This window comes from Mustela lutreola, chromosome 8, assembly GCF_030435805.1.
Source record: "Mustela lutreola isolate mMusLut2 chromosome 8, mMusLut2.pri, whole genome shotgun sequence".
NCBI lineage: Eukaryota > Metazoa > Chordata > Mammalia > Carnivora > Mustelidae > Mustela > Mustela lutreola.
This window is the reverse complement of record NC_081297.1, coordinates 93355020-93377211: the sequence shown is the minus strand read 5'-3', so window position 1 is coordinate 93377211 and position 22192 is coordinate 93355020. Positions and strand designations below refer to the sequence as shown.

Sequence of the window (22192 nt, the reverse complement as noted above, 5' to 3'; positions counted from 1 at the left end):
GCCTCCTATACTCCTAGTTTCAGAAAAAGTAGCTAGCTACTTTCTTCCTTGTATACTTTGGACTTACTACCATTGTAGTTCCCTCATATTGTGTGTGTGTGTGTGTGTGTGTGAGAGATCTTCTTCAGGGGCTTCCTGGCATCCTCAGAACTGAGTTCCAAAGGGCTTCCAGCACATTCTGCTGACCTATGACCAATCCTTCACAAAACACCAGAAGCTTTCTTCTCCTGATAATGATCATAGTCACTTATCTTCCCTTCATTCCTCCACAGCTGAAAGTCTTTGTATCCCCAGGACCCAGAAAGAAATGGTTGGAAGGTAAAACTGCACTGTCACCATGGATAACCCTTAAATGATTATTCTGGCCTGGATTATTTGTTTATGCTGTTTGATGATATTAATTGGTAATTGTTTTTCCTTTGCCATTTCCAGTATGATTCTTTTATTTCGTCTCAATTTACTCATTAGGCACAGCGATATATACCCATGTCCTCTGTCAAAAATATAGTTCAATGCAGAGTACTCTCCTAAAATACAGTTATTGGTTGTGTTTTTCCAGCAAGTTCATTGGCCATAATATATTTTGAAGAAAATTCTACTCATCTGTAATCCTTTTCTCCCTTACTTACAGATTTATAAAGACTTCACTGCAAAGTAACTGATAGTCAAATAATTACTTAGCAAATTTCTGCACTTTTAATCTTATTTATTGAATTTCCAGAATGCGTATCCATTACTCATTTAGTCCTTGAAAGTTTAACCCATTTTCAAAGTCAATTTTTAAACTTCCCTGAAAAAGTCAGTAACTGATATTATCAGGCACAATTGTTGCCAAATCTTTCTACTATATACCACTATGACAGTTCTTACACTTTTATATCTTTGATTTTTTACACATTAACTTTTTGCCATTAATGAAAGCTAGACAAAAAAGAATGCTTTACTCAGCTTTATAGCCTCTGTTACTAGGGCAGTCTCTTATTTTTTAAGATTTATTTATTTGAGAAAAAGAGTAAGAGAGAGACAGAGAGAGAGAGATAGAGAGAGAGACAGGGGGAGGATCAGAGAGAGGGGGAGAAACAGGCTCCCTGCTGAGCAGGAAGCCCAATGCAGAACTTAGTCCCAGGATTCTAGGATCATGACCTGCGCTGAAGGCAGACGCTTAACTGACTGAGCCACCCAGGCTCCCCCCAAAACTTACTTTTTAAATCATGAGATCTAGTACATTAAGACATATAATGCCTAAAACCTTGCAAATTTACCTTCTCCATAAATAATATGATATCATGATCTGAGCCAAAGACAGATGCTTCCGACTGAGCTACCCAAGCACCCTGTGTGGGAAGTTTTCTACCTGTATTTTGGATCCTTTCCCTATAGCAGATCCCTGAATGCAGAATAGTTAAGCCTTACCATGCTTATTTCAAATGTTAGTTGTGACTCAGCTAAATAGATTTCATGTCATATGATTGATATTTAAATGGTTTCTAATTAGAACCTAAAAATACAGCTAATAGTTTTAATTGTTATTTCAGCTTTGATATGTGAATTTTGTCCTCTTTCTACTTAAGAATTCAGCTTCTCAGTTTGGAAGTAGATACATTCACAAATCTAGTCAAACTTAATACCTGTTTTTAAATTATGTAGGAGAATCAGATTTTATATTTCTACAAGTTTCTATTAATTTTTCGAAGGCCTTAAAAAGAAGCCTAACTCATGCCAGGATGTGAAGAAAAAAGCTGAAATGGAGGATTTCGGTTCCCATATGTTTTCACTTGAATTATTTGGATAGATTACAGTATTGATAGGGGAGTCAATAACTATAAAGATTATGGGGAAGATAAACAACATTATCCTTACCTTTATATTCACAATCAACAATGCATTTCTTTTTTTCTTTTTTCTTTTTCTTTTCTTTTTTTTTTTTTTTAATTTAAAGAGTGAGCATGGGAGCAGAGGGGGGGGGGGGCCCGGGGGGCGGGTGGGCAAGGGAGGGAAGCAAACTCCCTGCTGAGCACAGAACCCCATGGGGATGGGTAGGAGTGAGGGGTTCCATTCTACCACCCTGAGATCATGACCTGAAAAAGCAAGAGCATCAAGGATGCTTAACTGACTCAGCCACCCAGGCACCCTCAAAGGATTTCTTAAAACTGTGCTCTCTTAACTACAGTAACCAGCTTGGGCTTTGATTATATGAATGATTATATGAATGATTATATGAATGACTGCGTCCACTTTGGCCCTAAAGTGGGATTTATGCAAGACTTCATATTCAACAAAAATGGGAAATGGTAAGAGTAATAAATTTGGACCATAAAAATGTTCCAATCTGGCTTCTGTTAATCGGTGCGAAACCAGAGAATTCACAGATGAGATGGTGACAGCTGTTCCCACCTATTGGCTAAGCAGCCAATAAAAGTTCCAGAAATGTGTTTCATTCTCATCTCAGAGTCCCCCTTTGAAAGAAGAGTAAGAACTGATGTGGAATCTACTGGTGAGGTAACTACTTAACAACTTTCATCAGTTTCTATTTAAATTAGCAAAAGTGTGGCTCTGTCTCTAACTTGGTCAAACCTACAAGCTGTTTGGAACAGAAATCAAAATTTCTGACAAGAAGTTTTAAAAAAGGTAAAGAGCAAACCATGTTCCTTAAGAATTCAAGAAACTGAGGAAGGAATTGAAATATTTATGAAACATGATTCACTTGAAAAATGAGGAATACAGGTATTGTTTATGGGTACAACCTTGGAGTGGGTAAGTTTATAAGCCCCAGAGAAGGCTCCATATGATGAATATGGACAACAATGCTGTATTATAATCATCAAACTTGCTAAGAGATTGGCACTTAAGTATTCCAACCGCTAAAGAAAAGGATAATTATGAAACATGACTGAGGTGCTAATTATCACCATAGTGGCAATCATGTTAAAATATATAAAAGAATTAACATGTTGTGTGACTTAAATTTACACAAAGTTACACATCCAAATATATTTGTATCAAATGGCATTTTTGAAAAAAAGAAAAGAAAATGGAGAAGAATAATTCCATTAGTAGAGGAAGAAAGCAAGTGACAGAGGGTAAAGAATGAAGAAGTGGTAGAAGGCAGATTCTTTGCCAGCCCCTAACCAAGAGGGTAAGATTCAAATTCCATCCATTGGAAGTGAGCTTTTGTCACTGACTTCAAAGTGTTCCTTAATGAATTCCTAAAACTGCAAGTCAAAACAACACTTACATGGGAAACATACTGTGGTAAAGTCATTTTGACAACAACAAACATTTGAGTCAAAAGTAATGTCAAGCTGCTCTATAAACTTCACATGCTGTCGAAGGTAAACACAAGAAGATTGCCGTTCCTACATAAATTCGCAACATACATTTGTCTGAGCTCAAATTACAGTCCTAGATAGCATTTTTTTCTGATCTTGATGTGGGTGCAAAAGCTATTTCCATACTTCAAATTCCATTTAATTATGCAGTTGAGGAATGTCCACCTATACTTCAATTGGAAGTAGTAATTAAACTGCAATGTAGTGACGGGGCTGCAAGGTCAAAAATGCCACCTGACTGACGAGTATGCTCAACTGAAATCAGATGGTTGTGAGTTAATGCCCATACTTGGCAGTGCCTATGTGGAAAGTAAATTTTCAGAATTAAAATACATAAAATCTTAAAACACATTAACAGATGAACATTTGTAATTTATTTTGATGAGAATATCAACTTTAGAATCCCAAATAAGCAGAAGGTCATCTTCCTGGCTTCAGAATTCCATTTTTCTCCTAGTAGAGCTATACTACCAAAATATTTTAGTCAATTACTAGCTTTTGAAATTCATTAATCAAGATTGTGGAAATTTATTTTCTCTCTTTTTATGTAAATATTTACATAATATCCTTGGCTTTGACTCTTATCCAGCTATTACAGCCTGAAGTATGTACTATCTGGGCCTTCATAGAAATTTCTTCTTAGAAGTTTGTCAATCCCTGACATAAAATATTATCAATATATGTAGTTCTCTTATTAAGTATGTGCTTTGGGGTACCTGATTGACTCAGTCAGTAGAGCATGTGACTTTTGGTCTCATGGTCATGAGTTCAAGCCCCACGTTGGGTGTGGAGACTACTTAAAAAAAAAAAAAAAAAGTATGTGCCCTGATTGTAGTATTAAACATGAACATATTTCCAAACAAGTCATTGTAAAGAGACTGATAAGTTCTAGTGATGATTTTTCTATGCTCCTTGTATTTCTATGAATATTTTATGCAGAAAGCAGGAGTTACATTTATAGCTATTTAAATTTTATTTAATAAACATTTACTATTCTAAATGATAAAATTATCTTTTCTATTAAGAATGAAGTATATAAAAATTTTTACATTAAAAATGAAGGCATAATATTGATACAGGATAGGATAGAGATAAAGAAGCTTAAACAACTAGAACAGTAGAGAATAAAAGACACTTGAAAATATTGCATATTTTATGATAAATGGAAATTATATTTTGCTGTGATAGAGCAAAACCAAAAATCTATCTTTTGTGTTAAGAAAAATAAAGTTGAAGGGTACGTGGGTGGTTCAGTTGGTTAAGTGTCTGTCTTTGGCTCAAGTCATGATCTCCAGGTCCTGGAATCCAGCCCTGGATCAGGTTCCCCACTCAGCAAGCGGGGAGTCTGATTCTCTCTCTCCCTCTACCCCTCCCTCTATCTCTTTCTCTCTCTCTCAAATATTAAATAAAATCTTCAAAAAAAAGTTTATAATATTATGAGACATTTTCAGCAAATACATAGTGATTCTGATAAGTTATTTCCATCAAAAGTTAAAAAAGAATTGATAAAATTCATTAGCTAGGACTAGAATTAAAAATAATTTTAATAATAATTTTTAAGACCTCGAATAGCCAAAGGGATATTGAAAAAGAAAGCCAAAGTTGGTGGCATCACAATTCCGGACTTCAAGCTCTATTACAAAGCTGTCATCATCAAGACAGCATGGTACTGGCACAAAAACAGACACATAGATCAATGGAACAGAATAGAGAGCCCAGAAATAGACCCTCAACTCTATGGTCAACTAATCTTCGACAAAGCAGGAAAGAATGTCCAATGGAAAAAAGACAGCCTCTTCAATAAATGGTGCTGGGAAAATTGGACAGCCACATGCAGAAAAATGAAATTGGACCATTTCCTTACACCACACACAAAAATAGACTCAAAATGGATGAAGGACCTCCAGGTGAGAAAGGAATCCATCAAAATCCTTGAGGAGAACACAGGCAGCAACCTCTTCGACCTCAACCGCAGCAACATCTTCCTAGGAACAACGCCAAAGGCAAGGGAAGCAAGGGCAAAAATGAACTATTGGGATTTCATCAAGATCAAAAGCTTTTGCACAGCAAAGGAAACAGTTAACAAAATCAAAAGACAACTGACAGAATGGGAGAAGATATTTGCAAACGACATATCAGATAAAGGACTAGTGTCCAAAATCTATAAAGAACTTAGCAAACTCAACACCCAAAGAACAAATAACCCAATCAAGAAATGGGCAGAGGACATGAACAGACATTTCTGCAAAGAAGACATCCAGATGGCCAACAGACACATGAAAAAGTGCTCCATATCACTTGGCATCAGGGAAATACAAATCAAAACCACAATGAGATATCACCTCACACCGGTCAGAATGGCTAAAATCCACAAGTCAGGAAATGACAGATGCTGGTGAGGATGCGGAGAAAGGGGAACCCTCCTACACTGTTGGTGGGAATGCAAGCTGGTGCAGCCACTCTGGAAAACAGCATGGAGGTTCCTCAAAATGTTGAAAATAGAACTGCCCTATGACCCAGCAATTGCACTACTGGGTATTTACCCTAAAGATACAAACGTAGTGATCCAAAGGGGCACGTGCACCCGAATGTTTATAGCAGCAATGTCCACAATATCCAAACTATGGAAAGAACCTAGATGTCCATCAACAGATGAATGGATCAAGAAGATGTTGTATATATACACAATGGAATACTATGCAGCCATCAAAAGAAATGAAATCTTGCCATTTGCGACAACATGGATGGAACTAGAGCGTATCATGCTTAGCGAAATAAGTCAAGCAGAGAAAGACAACTATCATATGATCTCCCTGATATGAGGAAGTGGTGATGCAACATGAGGGCTTAAGTGGGTAGGAGAAGAATCAATGAAACAAAATGGGATTGGGAGGGAGACAAACCATAAGTGACTCTTAATCTTACAAAACAAACTGAGGGTTGCTGGGGGGAGGGGGGTTGGGAGAAGGGGGGTGGGGTTATGGACATTGGGGAGGGTATGTGCTTTGGTGAGTGCTGATTCACAGACCTGTACCCCTGGGGATAAAAATACATGTTTATAAAAAATAAAAAATTAAAAAAAAAAAAAAAGATTTCTGGCACAACACTGGCTTAGAGAAAGCAACTGAGAGAGGAACTTCTTTCTCCAGTCTTCCTTTCAGACATTCCTAACTGGGACCTACACCAGTCTAATGACCTTTTTCCTAACTCCATAAGTAAAGGATTTGACCCCGCAATCACTGTGCTGGAGTTTGTTGTACCTGTGCATATGAATAGTTAAATAAAAACCCATTGTATGAGAAAATAATAATAATAATAATAATTTTTTAAAAATTTATTTTAAGATTAATTTTAAAATTAATAATAATTGAAAAAATAATTTTAAAAATAATTTAAAAATAATCTGAGCCTTTAACCATTAAATTAAGCTTAGTTGTTACACAAAAAAATAATTTTTAGGTGGAGAAATGGGAAGATACATTATTATTTCAATTATGAAAATTTGGTAGAAAATTATGAGAAAAAGACTTTAAAAAGGTATTTCACAAAAAGTGATTGATTTCAATTAAGCTACCAAACAACTGCCCGTGGAATGCAAAACCTTTCTATAACATAGAGGATCAATGGATTCAAACTTGGGAAAACTGCAAGAACTTGTCCTTAGCCTCTTGCCTGTAGATGAGGCATGGAATGTAGAATCACCGCCAAGTAACACTGGATACGCACTTCTCAAGGACAGCCATATTTGCGTAGAAACGTTGTTAATTCATGGCCTACCAAATAGAACGAGGAGCATAGCTATTTTTGAATTTCATATGTCAGCCAAAGAATTTTAGATATGGAATATTATTTTCTATCACAACAGAGAGTCTCCAACTCTCTTAAGCCAAAAGTACTGGTTTAATGAAATTTAAAAAAGAAAACATGTTTCCCTTCCTGCTTTGTTTCCATCTGTGATGCAGACTGAAAATGCATACGCCCTGGTATTCTGAAGAAAACTATGAACACTGCCATAGCATTTACTGCATTTAAAGTCATTCAGGGAATATGTACAAATGCTATGAGCCATCAGAATTTTTTGGAATTATTGAAAGAAACAGAAGACAATGAATTTAATCATCTTGTGTTCTTTGCCACTCTTGGTTGAACTGTGGAAGAGTTGCACAAAGATTAGCTGCATTGTTAATTCCAATTCAATATTTTCTTAAAAGAAAAAGGACTGCTTGGCAAATACTCACAATTAATCACAATTTCCCCCACAATTTTCTAAATAATATATTTCTAGGTGGAGAGATGTACATTAAAGATTTGTTTCTGAATATTCTATTAGTTCTGTCTTTAAATATTCCAAAAAGATTAAATACTTAGATGTGTTGGGAATGGCAGGGATGAATTCCCTAGTGGAATATAAATTTGGTACATTATAGAGTGGTCATATAACTTTTATCATCATGCCTTCAGGTTTCCTTTTTTCCCCCAGAGACAGAGAGAGAGAGAGAGTGAGCCTGAGAGCACACAGGGGTAGGAGTAGGAGGGGCAGAGGGAAAGGGAGAGAGAGAATATTAAGGTCTGTGCTGGGCATAGAGCCAGACACAGGACAATCCTGAGATCATGATCTGAGCCAAAACCAAGAGTCAGATGCTTAACCAAATGAACTACCCAGGTGCCTCTGCTTTTTGACTTTTTAGTAAACCTCTCTTTTCTTTCTTTTTTAAAATTTCATGGGAAGAAAACAACCCAACTGTACTGTATCAAGCACCCTCATCTTAGACCTGCACAGATTTCATGGCCCTACTTCTAATCACCCCAACAACTGCATGGTCATAGTACCTCCACCAACTCCACTAATAAGCAACAAGTCATCTTTTAATATTTCTTGAAACCTAGTTGTTTTATAGGAAATTTCTTGGATCAATATGTATCAGTAGTATTCTTCATTATTTAGCAATGCCCCATTAAGTTCTGTTTCACTTAGGTGAGAAGATAGGTCAGTGTTAAAGAAGACTTTCATTTAGCTTCACCTGAGTAAAAGCGAAGTGTACTCACATACACACCTAAATCAAATCAGGAAAGAATGCTCTCTTCTGGGCGCCTGGGTGGCTCAGTGGGTTAAGCCGCTGCCTTCAGCTCAGGTCATGATCTCAGGGTCCTGGGATCGAGTCCCGCATTGGGCTCTCTGCTCAGCAGGGAGCCTGCTTCCTCGTCTCTCTCTCTGCCTGCCTCTCTGCCTACTTGTGATCTCTCTCTGTCAAATAAATAAAATCTTTAAAAAAAAAAAAAAAAAAGAATGCTCTCTTCTGACCATGCATACCTGTCCTCATTGGACTACCATAATAGCAAGACATTCTTTTGTATTGCATTAAGCCTCTGAATGTCTGGGATTTGTTCAGTATCAACATTTGTAACAGAAAATATTGTTCACAGTTATGATTGATCATAAGGGTCAGTTTGGAGGAAGAAGATATCTGCTAACTTAGAAAGTGTATTTGTGAAAAATATTACCCAGGTAAACCAGATAAAAGAAGACAAAGAGAAGATGGATAGAATGCTGAAAAACACTTGCATTTAAAAGGATAAGCAAAGAAATAGAGATAGAAAAGGAGATTGCCCAAAAGTAAAGGTTACAAACATGGTTGTGAAAGACAAAAGATTAAAGTTCCCAGAAAAAGACAGCTGTTAACTGTGCAAAATGCTATAGAGAGAGCAAACCAAAATATTCTGTTCCTCTGCCTCTCAGGCACACATATTCTTCCTTTCTCCATATCACACAGCCAAATAGAAAGATAAGATTTTTGATGTGACCCCCTGAAATGGCCTACCTTTCCCTTTCTATTTTTAAAGATTAAATGTTTACTATGAAACTTGAAGTCAACCACAAGAAAAAATATGGAAAGTCCACAAATTCAAAGAAGTTAAAAAACATCCTACTAAGGAATGGAATGGGTTAACCAGTAAATTAAAGAAGAAGCTAAAAAAAGATACGGAAGCAAATGAAAATGAAAACACAACAGTACAAAATCTTTGGGGTTCAGCAAAGGTGGTCCTAAGAGAGGAGTATATTGCAGTACAGGCCTACCTCAAGACGCAGGAAAAGTCTCAAATATACAACCTAACCCTACATTTAAAGGAGATAGAGAAAAAAAACTTCAAATAAAGCCTAAACCCAGTAGGAGAAGGGAAATAAAGATTAGAGAAGCAATAAATTATAAAGAAACTTAAAAAAAACAAACAAACAAACAGTAGAGCAGATGAGTTAAACTAGGAACTGGTTCTTTGAAAGAATTAACAAAATTGATAAATCCCTGGCCAGACTTATAAAAAAGAAAAGAGAAAGGACCCAAATAAATAAAATCATGAACGAAAACAAAGAGAACATAACCAACACCACAGAAATGCAGTCAACTATAAGAGAATATTGTTAGCAATTATATGCCAACAGATTAGGCAATTTGGAAGAAATGGATAAATTCCTAGAAACACATAAATTACCAAAACTGAATCTGAAAGAAATTAAAAATCTGAATAGACCTATAATCAGCAAAGAAATTTAATCAGCACTCAAAAATCTCCCAACAAACAAGACTCCAGGGCCAGATGGCTTCCCAGGGGAATTCTACCAAAAATTTAAAGAAAAATTAATACTTACTCTTCTGAAACTCTCACAAAACATAAATGGAAGTAAAACTTCCAAACCCATTCCATGAGGCCAGCATGATTACCTTAATTCCAAAACCAGACAAAGATCCCACTAAAAAGGAGAATTATCATATGGTTTCACTTATTTATGGATCATAATGAATAACATGGAGGATACTGGGAGTAGGAAAGGAGAAGTGAGTTGGGGGAAATCGGAGGGGGAGATGAATCATGAGAGACTGTGGACTCTGAGAAACAAACTAAGGGTTTTGGAGGGGAGGAGGATGGGGGGATGGGTGAGCCTGGTGGTGGGTATTAAGGAGGGCACATATTACATGGAGCACTGGGTGTGGTGCATAAACAATGAATCTTGGAACACTGAAAAAAAAATTAAATTAAATTAAAAAAATAAAATAAAAAGTTCGTTTGAATTAAAAAAAAAAAAAAGACTTACAGACCATTATCCCTGATAAACATGGATACAAAAATTCTCAACAAGATACTAATCAAATCCAACAGTACATTAAAAGAATCATTCACCAAAATCAAGTGGGATTTATTCCGTGCTGTAGGGGTGGTTCAACAGTCACAAATCAGTCAATCAACGTGATACAACGTGATACAGCACATTAATAAAAGAAAGCTAAGAACAATATGAACCTCTCAATAGATGCAGAAAAAACATTTGACAAAATACAGCATCCATTCTTGACAAAAACCCTCAAGAGGGATGCCTGGTGGCACAGTTGATTAAGTATCTGACTCTTGGTTTTGGCTCAGGTTGTGATCTCAGGGTCTTGAGATTGCACTCTCAGGGTCGGGTTCTGCACTCAGTGTGGAGTCTGATTGGAGTTTCTCTCTCCCTCTCCCTCTGTCCCTCCCTTCATTCAAATAAATAAATAAATAAATAAATAAAACAACTATAAAAAGCCTCAAGAAAGTAGGGGTATTAGGAAAATATCTCAATATCATAAAGGTCATGTACAAAGACCTAAAACTAGTATCATCCTCAATGGGGAAAAACCTGACAGCGTTTCCCCTAAGGTCAGGAACAAAACAGCGATATCCACTCTCACCACTATGGTTAAACATGATACTGGAAGTCCTAGCCTCAGCAATCTGACAACAAAAAGAAACAAAAGGTATCCCAATCAGCAATAAGAAGTTAAGTATTCATTCTTTGCAGGTCACATGATACTCTATGTAGAAAATCTGAAAGACTACACCAAAAAACTGATGGAACTGATACAGGAATTCAGGAAAGGTGCAGGACATAAAGTCAATGCACAGAAGTCTGTTGCATTTCTATACAACAGTAATGAAGCAGCAGAAAGAGAATTCAAGTAATCAATCCCACTTATAATTGCACCAAACCCCATAAGATATCTAGGAATAAACCTAACCAAAGACGTAAAAGACCTGAACTCTGAAATCAACAGAAAAATTATTTAAGAAATTGAGGAAGACACAAAGAAATGGAAAACCATTTCATGCTTATGGACTAGAAAAACAAATATTGTTAAAACATCTATAGTATCCATCTATAGTATCCAAAGCAGTCTACACAGTCAATGCAATCCCTATCAAAATAACACCAGCACTTTTCACAGAGCTAGAACAAATAATTCTAAAATGTGTATGGAACCAGAAAAGACCCAAAATAGCCAAGTCATGTTGAAAAAGAAAATCAAAGCTGGAGGCATCATCATTCTGGACTTCAAGCTGTATTACAAAGCTATAGTCATTAAGACAGTATGGTACTGGTACAAAATAGAGAACCCAGGAATGGACCCACAACTGTATGGTTGATTAATCTTCAACAAAGCAGGAAAGAATATCCAACCCATCTGTTCAACAAATGGTGTTGGGAAAATTGGCCAGCCACATGCAGAAGAATGAAACTGAACCACTTTCTTACTCTATACACAAAAATAAATTCAAAATGGATGAAAGACCTAAATGGGAGATAGGAATCCATCAAAATCCTAGAGGCAAACAAGGCAACAACCTCTTTGACCTTGGCCCCAGCAACTTCTTACTAGACATGTCTCTAGAGGCAAGGGAAACAAAAACAAAAATGAACTACTGGAACTCCATTAGGATAAAAAGCTTCTGCACAGCAATGGAAACAATCAACAAAACCAAAAGGCAACCACTGGAAAGGGACAAGATATTTGCAAATGACATATTGGATAAAGGGCTAGTATCAATAAAGGATTTATTAAGTCAATCAGAGAAAGGCAATTATCATATGACCTCCCTGATATGAGTAAGTTCAGAGGTAATGTGGGGGCTTTGGTGTAGGAAAAGAATAAATGAAACAAGATGGGATCGGGAGGGAGACAAACCATAATAGACTCTTAATCTCATAAAACAAACTGAGGGTTGCCAGGGCGGGTAGGAGGGGTAGGGAGAGGGAGACAGGGTTATGGACACTGGGGAAGGTATGTGCTATGGTGAGTACTGTGAAGTGCGTAAACCTGGTGAGTCATAGACCTGTACTCCTGGGGCTAATGATACATTATATGTTAATAAACAAAATAAAACAAAACAAAACAAAATAAAAAGCTTATCAAACACCCCAAAATTTAAAAATCTAGTTAAGAAATGGGCAGAACACATGAACAGGCATTTCTCCAAAGACATACAAATGGCTAACAGACATATGAAAAAATTCTCAACATCACTCATCATCAATGAAATACAAATCAAAAACACAATGAGATACCACCTCACATCAGTCAGAATGGCTAAAATTAACAAGTCAGGAAACAATAGATGTTAGTGAGAATGTGAAGAAAGGGGAGCCCTCTTACACTCTTGGTGGAATGCAACCTGGTGCAGCCACTCTGGAAATCAGTATGAGGTTCCTCAAAAAGTTAAAAATAGAACTACCCTATGACTCAGCAATTGCACTACTAGGTATTTATCCAAAGGATACAAACATAGTAATTAGGAGAGGCAGATGCACCCCAATGTTTATAGCAACAATGTCCACAATAGCCAAACTATGGAAAAAGCTCAAACGTCCATTGAATGATGAATGAATAAAAAAGATGTGGTACACATATATAATGGAATATTACTCAACCATCAAAAAGAATGAAATCTTGCCATTTGTAAGGATGTGGATAGAACTAGTATATATTATGCTAAGTGAAATAAATCAAAGAAAGACAAATGCCGTATCATTTCATTCATATGTGGAATTTAAGAAACAAAACAGATGAACATAGGGGAAAGAAATGAGAAATAAAATAAGATAGAAACAGAGAGGGAGGCAAAGCATAAAAGACTGTTAACTAAGGGGAACAAATGGTTGCTGGAAGGAAGGTGGGTTTGAGGTTGGGGTAACTGGGTGATGGGCATAAAGGAGGGTACTTGTAATGAGCACTGGTTGTTATATGCAAACGATGAATCACTAAATTCCACCCCTGAAACTAACACTATACTATATATATATATATATACATATTAACTAACTTGAATTTAAGTAAAATCTTGAAAGAAAAATAAATAAAGATAAATGTTCAAAGATCCCACACCTACACAAATCAAACAAACACATAATTTGCTATTTGGAGGGGCAAATATTATTATTGAATTCTGAGTTTAAAACATTAATGAATATTTATTTTATAATGTTCACATAACTCAATATCATGTCTCAGGCTTTTAGTTAAAACCTGTGTAATTTTTAAATGTTTCTTTCATTAATCAAGAAAACTTCTAAATCATTCAAAAAGTCTGTTCAACTTTTGGTTTTATTGAAAACTAAAATAAAAAGGAAAAGGAGAATTGGGAAAATAAAGCTGAAAATATTGACATACCAGTGATCATATTTCTAATATATGGAATGATTCTTTAAAGCAATTTCAGGGCACCTGGATGGCTCAGTCGCTTGGGTGGCTGCCTTGGGCTCAGGTTATGATCCCAGGACCCCAGCATCAAGTCCTGCTTTGGGCTCCCAGCTGAGCAGGGAGCCTGCTTCTCCCTGGCCTGCTTGCTCCTACTCTCTCACACTATCTCTGTCTGCCTCTCTCTCAAATAAATAATACACAAAATCTTAAATAAAAAAAATTCAAAAACACTAACATTCCTATTGGAAATAAAAGATAGCAAAACCAAAAATTCACAAAAAAAGAAAATTCAAATGACCAATCAATATATGAAAGAGTAATCAATCTTTTTAAAATAATTCCTTTCAAAATATTTCCAGTTTCAAAATAATTAATCCAACAAACACTTATTGAGACATATTTTGCAGCTTTTTCAGATGAAAAAGCAAAATATCACTTTCAGGTAAAAAAAAAATGGTAGTTTTAAAAATATGACTATTCAGGGTTGATAAGAGTGTGGAGAAATGAACACTCCACTATCTAAATGGGGGAATTTCCGAAAGGTATAATATTTCTCCATGGCAGGTTAGCCGCATATTTCAAAAGTTGGGCATTTTTCTTCACCTAGAAATTCTACCTCTAGGAATATATATTCAAGTAAATAATCCGAGATGTTCACTGGATTTATGTGCAATAATATTTATTGTGGCATTATTTATAGCAGCTCCCAAGGAAATAAGCAAAATGTCAAGCAATGAGAAATTGGTTAAATAAATCATCGTATGTTTATAAGACAACTAATAAAAGTCACGTTGTGGGAAAATAGTTAATGACACGGAAAATATTTTTGGCATGCTGACATGTTTAAAAAGCAAATATTAAAATAATACATATACTCTCAACCTGATTTTCTGACTGCTTATAAATGTTTGAATGTTCTCCTAAATATAAACAAATATGGTTACATGTGAATATAATCTTTATGTATAATACTATAATATAAACTAAAATGTTGACAGTGATGACCACTGAGGGCAGGGCTTAGGAGAGTCTTTAAAAATTTGTTTCCTTATGCTTTTTCTATACATTCTGTTGTTTCCCTATGAAATATGCACTGCTTTTATAATAAGAAAAAAGTTACAAAACTGGATTTTTAAAATTAGGGCCTTGATAACCTGAGAGTCATTTCAGTATGGTATGAGGGTGGAAGATTTTTAAATTTGGGTAAGTAGTGAGTGTGAGTTGAAGAAGTGAAGGCAGTGCACCTCGGAACAGCTGACATTCAAGTGCAAGAGGGATCCAAGGATAGATTTAGGGGGAGGTCAAGATGAGGTCAAAGAAAATATTCTAGTTATATATACACACACACACACACACGTATATATAAAATATAGTATTATTAAATAGTATTATTAGTATTATTAGTATTAGTATTATTAGTATTAATAGTATTATTGGTATAGTATTATTAAATAGTAATTATACACATACACACACACACATACACACATATATGTTACTAGGATAAAGAGAAAAAGACTGTGGAGATAAATGTTTGTACACTGATTATGGACCTCTAGAGATGTACTGTCTCCTTATCCATGTAACTTTACCTATAGGTAGAACAGAAAAGAAAAGGAAAAATGCAAAATAGTGTGCTAACATATAGTAAAACATGTGTAAACATGATGACATGTTAGGCTGTACTAGCCAAGAGTCTCAGAGAGACAGAACTGTAGAATGTATATGTACACACACACACACACACACACACGAAGAAAAATTTATTTTAAGAAACTGGCTTTCATGATTATGCAGGCTGACAAGTTCAAAATCTTCAGGGTGGGCCAGCAAACTGGAGACCGAGAAGAGCTGATGGTTTCAGTTCAAGTTCAAAGACCAGTCTGCAGGCAGAATTCATTCTTGCTCTGGGAAGGGCAGCCTTTGTTACCATTAAGGACCTTCAAATGATTGCCCACATTATGCGCAAAGTCCACTGATTTAAATGCTAATCTCATCAACAAAAAATCACCCTCACAGAAACATCCAAAGTACCATTTGGCCAAATTTCCTGACCCCATCAAGGTGACACATAAAGTTCATCATCACAGAAATACTATGAAAAATGACAATAGTTCTGCAGGGTAGCAAGACCGTGAGTTTCTCTTAATACTGTCTTTAATTTTGTTACCTTAAAGGTTAACTATAATTTTTTCCACAATTAATTCATACACACTATTAAAATTCAGAAGGACTTCAACTTGTATAATGCCTTGTCTTCAACCACGTAAGAGGTAATTATACTATCTATATGTTATCACTGACTCCTAAAATTTTTATCAAACATCAGTATGTAATAACATTCCTGACCTAATTTGAATATGTCCCATCAACATTTCATGGAGTGGTCATATTTAGTTATACATAAATAAGCATATGCAACACTGGTATAAATATGTGCCATTTATATCTTTTGGGAAGCAGAAGTCAAGCAGCATGCTGCAGCCAGAATGTGACTTACCAATCGGCTGTGGCAACTTGAACAATTATTCAAGGGACAGGAGTCTGACAAACTACAAGAAACAAGAGGGACACTTGCACACAAGCCTTAATGAGGTGTTTTAAGGAACAGATGGAATAACAGATTTTGTTTTGAAAATATAAAGAGGTCCAAAAAGAAATAAGTATTTCTCCAGGGGCTTAGGGATAAAGAGGAATCAAAAAGATGTTAAAGAGGAACTTAAGTGTAATCTCTCTGTGCTTGAGTCACTCATAAGCTAGTCAGAACACCCAAACCAGAGTCAGACAATGTCATCCCTTATAACTGTCATTAAATCCTGAGAGGTATTTTTTTTTAAATATGTGGGTTGGTTTTTTTTTTTTTTTAAGATTTTTTCATTTATTTATTTGACAGAGAGAGAGAGATCACAAGTAGGCAGAGAGGCAGGCAGAGAGAGAGGGGGAAGCAGGCTCCCCGCCGAGCAGAGAGCCCGATGCGGGGCTTGATCCCAGGACTCTGAGACCATGACCTGAGCCGAAGGCAGAGGTTTAACCCGCTGAGCCACCCAGGTGCCCTTAAATATGTGGGTTTTTAAAAAAATATTTTGTTTATTTGTCAGAGAGAGAGAAAGCACAGGCACAAGTAGGGAAAGTGGCAGGCAGAGGGAGAAGCAGGCTCCTTGAGCAGGGAGCCTGATGCAGGGCTTGATCCAGAACACTGGGATATGATTTGAGCTGGAAGCTGATGCTTAACTGTCTGAGCTACTCAGGCGTCCCAATCCTGAGAGATATTACTGCCATGTTATATAGATGTAGAAAATGACACTCAAGATTTGTTAAGGAACTTACCCAAAGCAAATACATGTGGCATGATGCTTACTGGAACTTTCCTGTGCCCCACAATTGGTGTAAAGGACCCCCAATGCATTCCAGGTTTCTAATACTGGGAAGAAAAGTGGAAGCACAAGCCATCCCCTCCCACTCCAAATCTATTGAGCCTTCTCGTAGCCAGTCATGGAGGAAGGGAAAGTTGTTTATTATTCTTTTTAAAAGATGACTTATTTCAGAGAGAGAGAGAGAGAACACACTAGCAGGAAGGGCAGAGGGAGAGAATCTCAAGCAGACTCCACATTGAGCACAGAGCCTGGCACAGGGCTGGATCTCACCACCATGAGACCATGACCTGAGCCCAAACCAAGAGTCAGCTGCTTAACTAACATGCCCCCAGGTGCCCCAGTAAGTAAAGTTTTTTATACTGAGTAAGAGATTGAAGCTTTAAATAGATTTGACTTTTAATAACTGGGAGTGACAAAGAAGTAATGGAATCTTTTCAAAATATCATGAAATGAAAAGACAGAGAATGGATGAAGTTTTCACATTTATCCCCTGAGTTGAGAATATTCAACAAACCGGTTACATTTGGGGGTGGGAAATGGAGCAGTTATCCAGGATCTTTCAAGAATCTCCACATGGACATAAATATGTATCCTGGGTTCATCAAAAAATTCTAGACACAAAATTGGAATGGGAGCTATGCCACCATACAGAGATAAGAAGGGCCAATGGAAAATATTTAAAGCTGTATGTATTATGAACAGAAATTACCTGTGGATTATAGTATTTATGAGGACGTCAGAAGATGTTGGGTGAATCTTCTTTTGTTGTCCCAGAATTGATAACTAGGGCCCCAGCCATGGCTAAAGAGGCATCATGTACCTCAAATTCCAGAGCCATCACTGCGATCAGACGTTGCCATTCTGGGCTTACTAAAAAGGAGGCTGCCTCAGCTGCAGCACCACAAGCCACTGGTTCAGTGGGGAGAGAGGGATAATCACTGTTATGCATTGTCAGTCTGGAGAGGCGTTTTACAGCTCTTTCCTCCTCCTTCCTTAGGGGAGCCTGCAAGAAGGGAATTAATCTCCTGTTCTGGACAGACATCTGCACAGGCAATCAACTTACTGTTTTGCCGGCAGCTACCAAAGCAGGAGAAAAGAGAATGGACACAGATGGTAAGGTTGACAGAAGGGAGGGCCACAACCTGAAACTTGACCTGATTATCTTCTTTCTTTAACAAGTGAATTTAGAAACCACTGCAAAAATTCTACTTCATTATATATTTAAGCAAGATCATTCTCCTGCAGAATTTAAATGTGAATGATTACATTTAGAATCCTTATCTCCCTTCAGAGTCTCCCCCTATAATTCAGGGAATCTCTCTTTTTTTTTTTTTTTTAAAGATTTAATTTATTTATTTGACAGAGAGAGACAGCGAGAGGGAACACAAACAGGGGGAGTGGGAGAGGGAGAAGCAGGTTTCCTGCTAAGCAGGAGTCCAGCATGGGACTTGATTCCAGGACCCTGTGATCATGACCTGAGTAGAAGGCAGATGCTTAAGGACTAAGCCACCAGGTGCCCCCAGGGACCTTTTTTTTCAAAGGGACGGCTGACATATCTACTTGAGGAAATTAAGTCTGTTCATATTCTTACCCCTTACATGTGAAATGTAAGCTAGGCAAGAGATACAGACAAAGCTATTTTGGTAAGGTATATATAACCTATAGATAGTATCATATATAATAGAGTCCAGTAATGTGAAGGATATATTCTTCCCACTTGTAATATACACATACATATGTATGGAAATAGGTACTACAGGACCTTTCCATTAATCCTCTAGTCACGGCATGCCTGGGTGGCTCAGCTGGTTGAGCAACTCTCTTGATTTTGGCCCAGGTGTGATCTCAGGGTCATGGAACGAGCCCTGCGTCAGGCTCCCTGCCCAGTAGGGAGGGAGTCTATCCCCCCTCACTCATATTCTCTCTCAAATAAATAAATTCGTTTAAAAAAAAATCTTCTGGTCATATTATGTTTGTGAAATTCATTTCAAACTGAAAATTTTTTAAAATACTGATTTAATTATGAAAATTTCTTGTAGAAAACATAACAATATTTAAAGATGAAAATTTTAAAAATCATAAACCTCAGGGACTCCTGGGTGGCTCAGTTGGTTAAGCGTCTGCTTTCAGCTCAGGTCAGGATCCCACGGTCCTGGGATCAAGTACCACATTAGTCTCCCTGCTCAGTGGGGACCTTGCTTCTTCCTCTGCCTCTGCCGATCCCCCTGCTTATAAACTCTGTCTGTCTCTCTCTCCCTCTGACAAATAAATAAAATCTTGAAAAAAACCCATAAACCTCTACCCATTAAAAACTCCTTAGCATGTTGGTAAAGGGAAAGACTGACTGTACTATTTTACTATATCAATATTATGCAGTTTTATATCCTACTTTGAAATTCTTATATACATATTTGTGCTTATGAATAAAAGACCTGAAAATAAATGTTTATGAATGCAGAATACTATCTATAGCAATAATAGCTCTGGGGTGGTAACATAAGATGCATGAAAAATAATAGGTTTCCAGGTTAAAAAAGAGACCTTAGAAATCAAGTGATATTTAAAATATTTAACAAATGGCTATGAGAAAATCATTGACCAATCAGAACTGACATCAGACACAAACAACTGGTTTGTCTCCACACTCATGTGTCTGTGTTACTCATGCAGAAGAGAAGACAAAAGCCTCGAGAAGCCAAATAATCAAAGGTCACACTGATATTTGGCAACAGAACTATGATTACCATCTAAGACTAATTTCCCAACCAGGATTTTTCCTTCTGCATCAAGTTGGTTCCCTATATGAAAGCTCTTTTAAATATATAAGGTGTTATTTAAGTACATTCTAATTAATATTATGAACACGGTCAAACAAATACATGGAAATTAGTATCCAGGCTCCAAGGTGCTATTAGGCAAAGCAGTGTACATGTTTTTAAGAAAGTGTTTTTCATAAAGAAATCTGAAAATCCATATGGCTTTTATTATAGGTATGTTATATACACCTAATATATAGTATATATTATTATACACCTATAATTTATTTATTCTATATTCTATAATTATTTATAATAAATTTATAATCATTTATAATTACATATGTTATATACATATATAAATTATATTAGAATTATATATAAATAATATATAATTATTTATAATTATATTCTATAATTATTTATTCTATATTCTATAATTTATTCTATATAGATTCTTGTTGAAGGCAATACTCTTCAACTTTTTGTACACATTTAGTATTACATAGTAATGTTATATAAAATTTCAATTATAACTGATCATGTCATGAATAAAATACATTTTTCCAAGTTCTCTGTAAATTCATCTTGATTTAATATTTAAGTCAATTATTTAAAGATTTAAATATTAAATATTTTTTTAAATATTTAAAGATTTAAATATTAAATCTTTAAATATTTAAAAAATATTTAGCAAACTGTTTCTTTCCTTTCTAATAAAATACAAGCTAATTCATTCTTATACGTACCTGTGAATTTTTCCACTTACAAGTATAGTGCAGGGGTTTATTTACTGTATTGCCAGAATACCTAACCTGATCGGAGCAAACCTCATGCATTTTCAGGGAACAGTTCAAAGACTGTATTCACTGGACAAAGTTGATTGAACACCTGCTTTGTACAGAGCATTCTGCTAGGTGCTCAGTATAAAGAGGAAACAAAGTTAGGTCATCCTTGTCCTACTGGAGCTTAAGGTCTAGGACATTAAAAAACAAACTATCTAGCTGACAGCAAAACTCTGAAATACTATGCACATTGCCTAAAGTATCAGAGCTTTGGAGAACTTTCATCACAAACATTCTCCAGTCAACATCATTCTAGAAGGACACATGTTTCAGTCATTCGATATTATCTTCCCATGCATAATAATTGTCCCTCTGCGAAACTATTAAAAAACACTGTAAAGGAAGTAGGAGGTGCTATCTGGGGGAGTTGAGTTGTAAATACTTCCTGTATTTGTTGATGAATTTATCAAATGGAAGTAGATGTTTGAAACCATAAGGGGGATACTGTTGGGAGAGCTCTATGAGAGTTGTCACGGACTCTTCTCTTTTGAAATTGAGTCAATTTCACCATCATTTAATGGTATTGTAAAGAGTAGTCTATTTTCTATTAACCAGGGTAACCAGGGAGAGCATTGATAGCCTTAGTTAGGTGGCCTTTCTTAGTTAGTGTCATGGACCCATGACACTGTTTCTCCTCTTCATACTATTTGACACACTGCATTATATTTTCTCACTTCCTTGTTTGTATCTCCCACTACTAGACTTATATTCTGTGAAGGCAGCCACCTTGTTTTGCTCACCATTGTGTATCATTATTTCTTCAACGCCTAATGTGGTCTGGCACAGATTAAGGGCTTGGTATGTATTGACTCAATGAATGGATGGATGGACAGTATTGCGTGGACTCTGAATCCCAAGAGAATGGGGAACATACATGTATCCCCAGCATCTAGCATGTTACCTGGAACTTCATAGGTATTCCACAAAAGTTCCAACTTGAAATGATAGAGTTGTTCAAGCTCCTTCAGATCAAAGATTTCGAGGTTGCTGGAACATAACAGTACATGTTATCAGTTTCCAGGTAGTTGAGCAAGTACATTGTCCTACAAAAGATAAAAGTCAGAGCAAACTTAAGGTCCGTGATAACAGTTCTTTGAAACTGTGAGATAAAGCTATATCTGGCGTTAAAAACAAAAGTTTAAATCTGCCTCAGTTCTCTTCATTTCATGAAATCTGGATGGGGAAAAATTACTCCCAAAGATTTATGGTTTTCCATCTAAAAGATCTTTTTGCAATTTCATTCTCCTGCATATAAATATTCTGTATATTAAATGAACAATAAAAGGCTAACATAATTTTCAGCTGAAGGTCACATTGTAGGGTTGTTAAAGGAAAACACAAACTTTAACAGTTATACCGGGAAGAATTTCATATAGAATAGCTCAAGACAAA

The 22192-nt window shown here is 36.2% G+C and overlaps 1 protein-coding gene across 3 annotated transcripts in view; it reads right to left on the bottom strand.

The window, feature by feature from the left end:
• The window catches only part of GUCY2C (guanylate cyclase 2C), a 130709-nt gene that overhangs the window by 102346 nt on the left and 6171 nt on the right, over positions 1–22192 (bottom strand). The window contains exon 2 of one of the 3 annotated variants that reach the window (XM_059185991.1): positions 21702–21787. The exons of 1 other annotated variant lie outside the window; for it this stretch is intronic. The gene's annotated coding sequence lies outside the window, so the exon portion shown is untranslated. Of the gene's footprint in view, positions 1–21701; positions 21844–22192 lie in introns of all 3 variants that reach the window. One more of the 3 variants, XM_059185992.1, reaches the window with a different exon arrangement.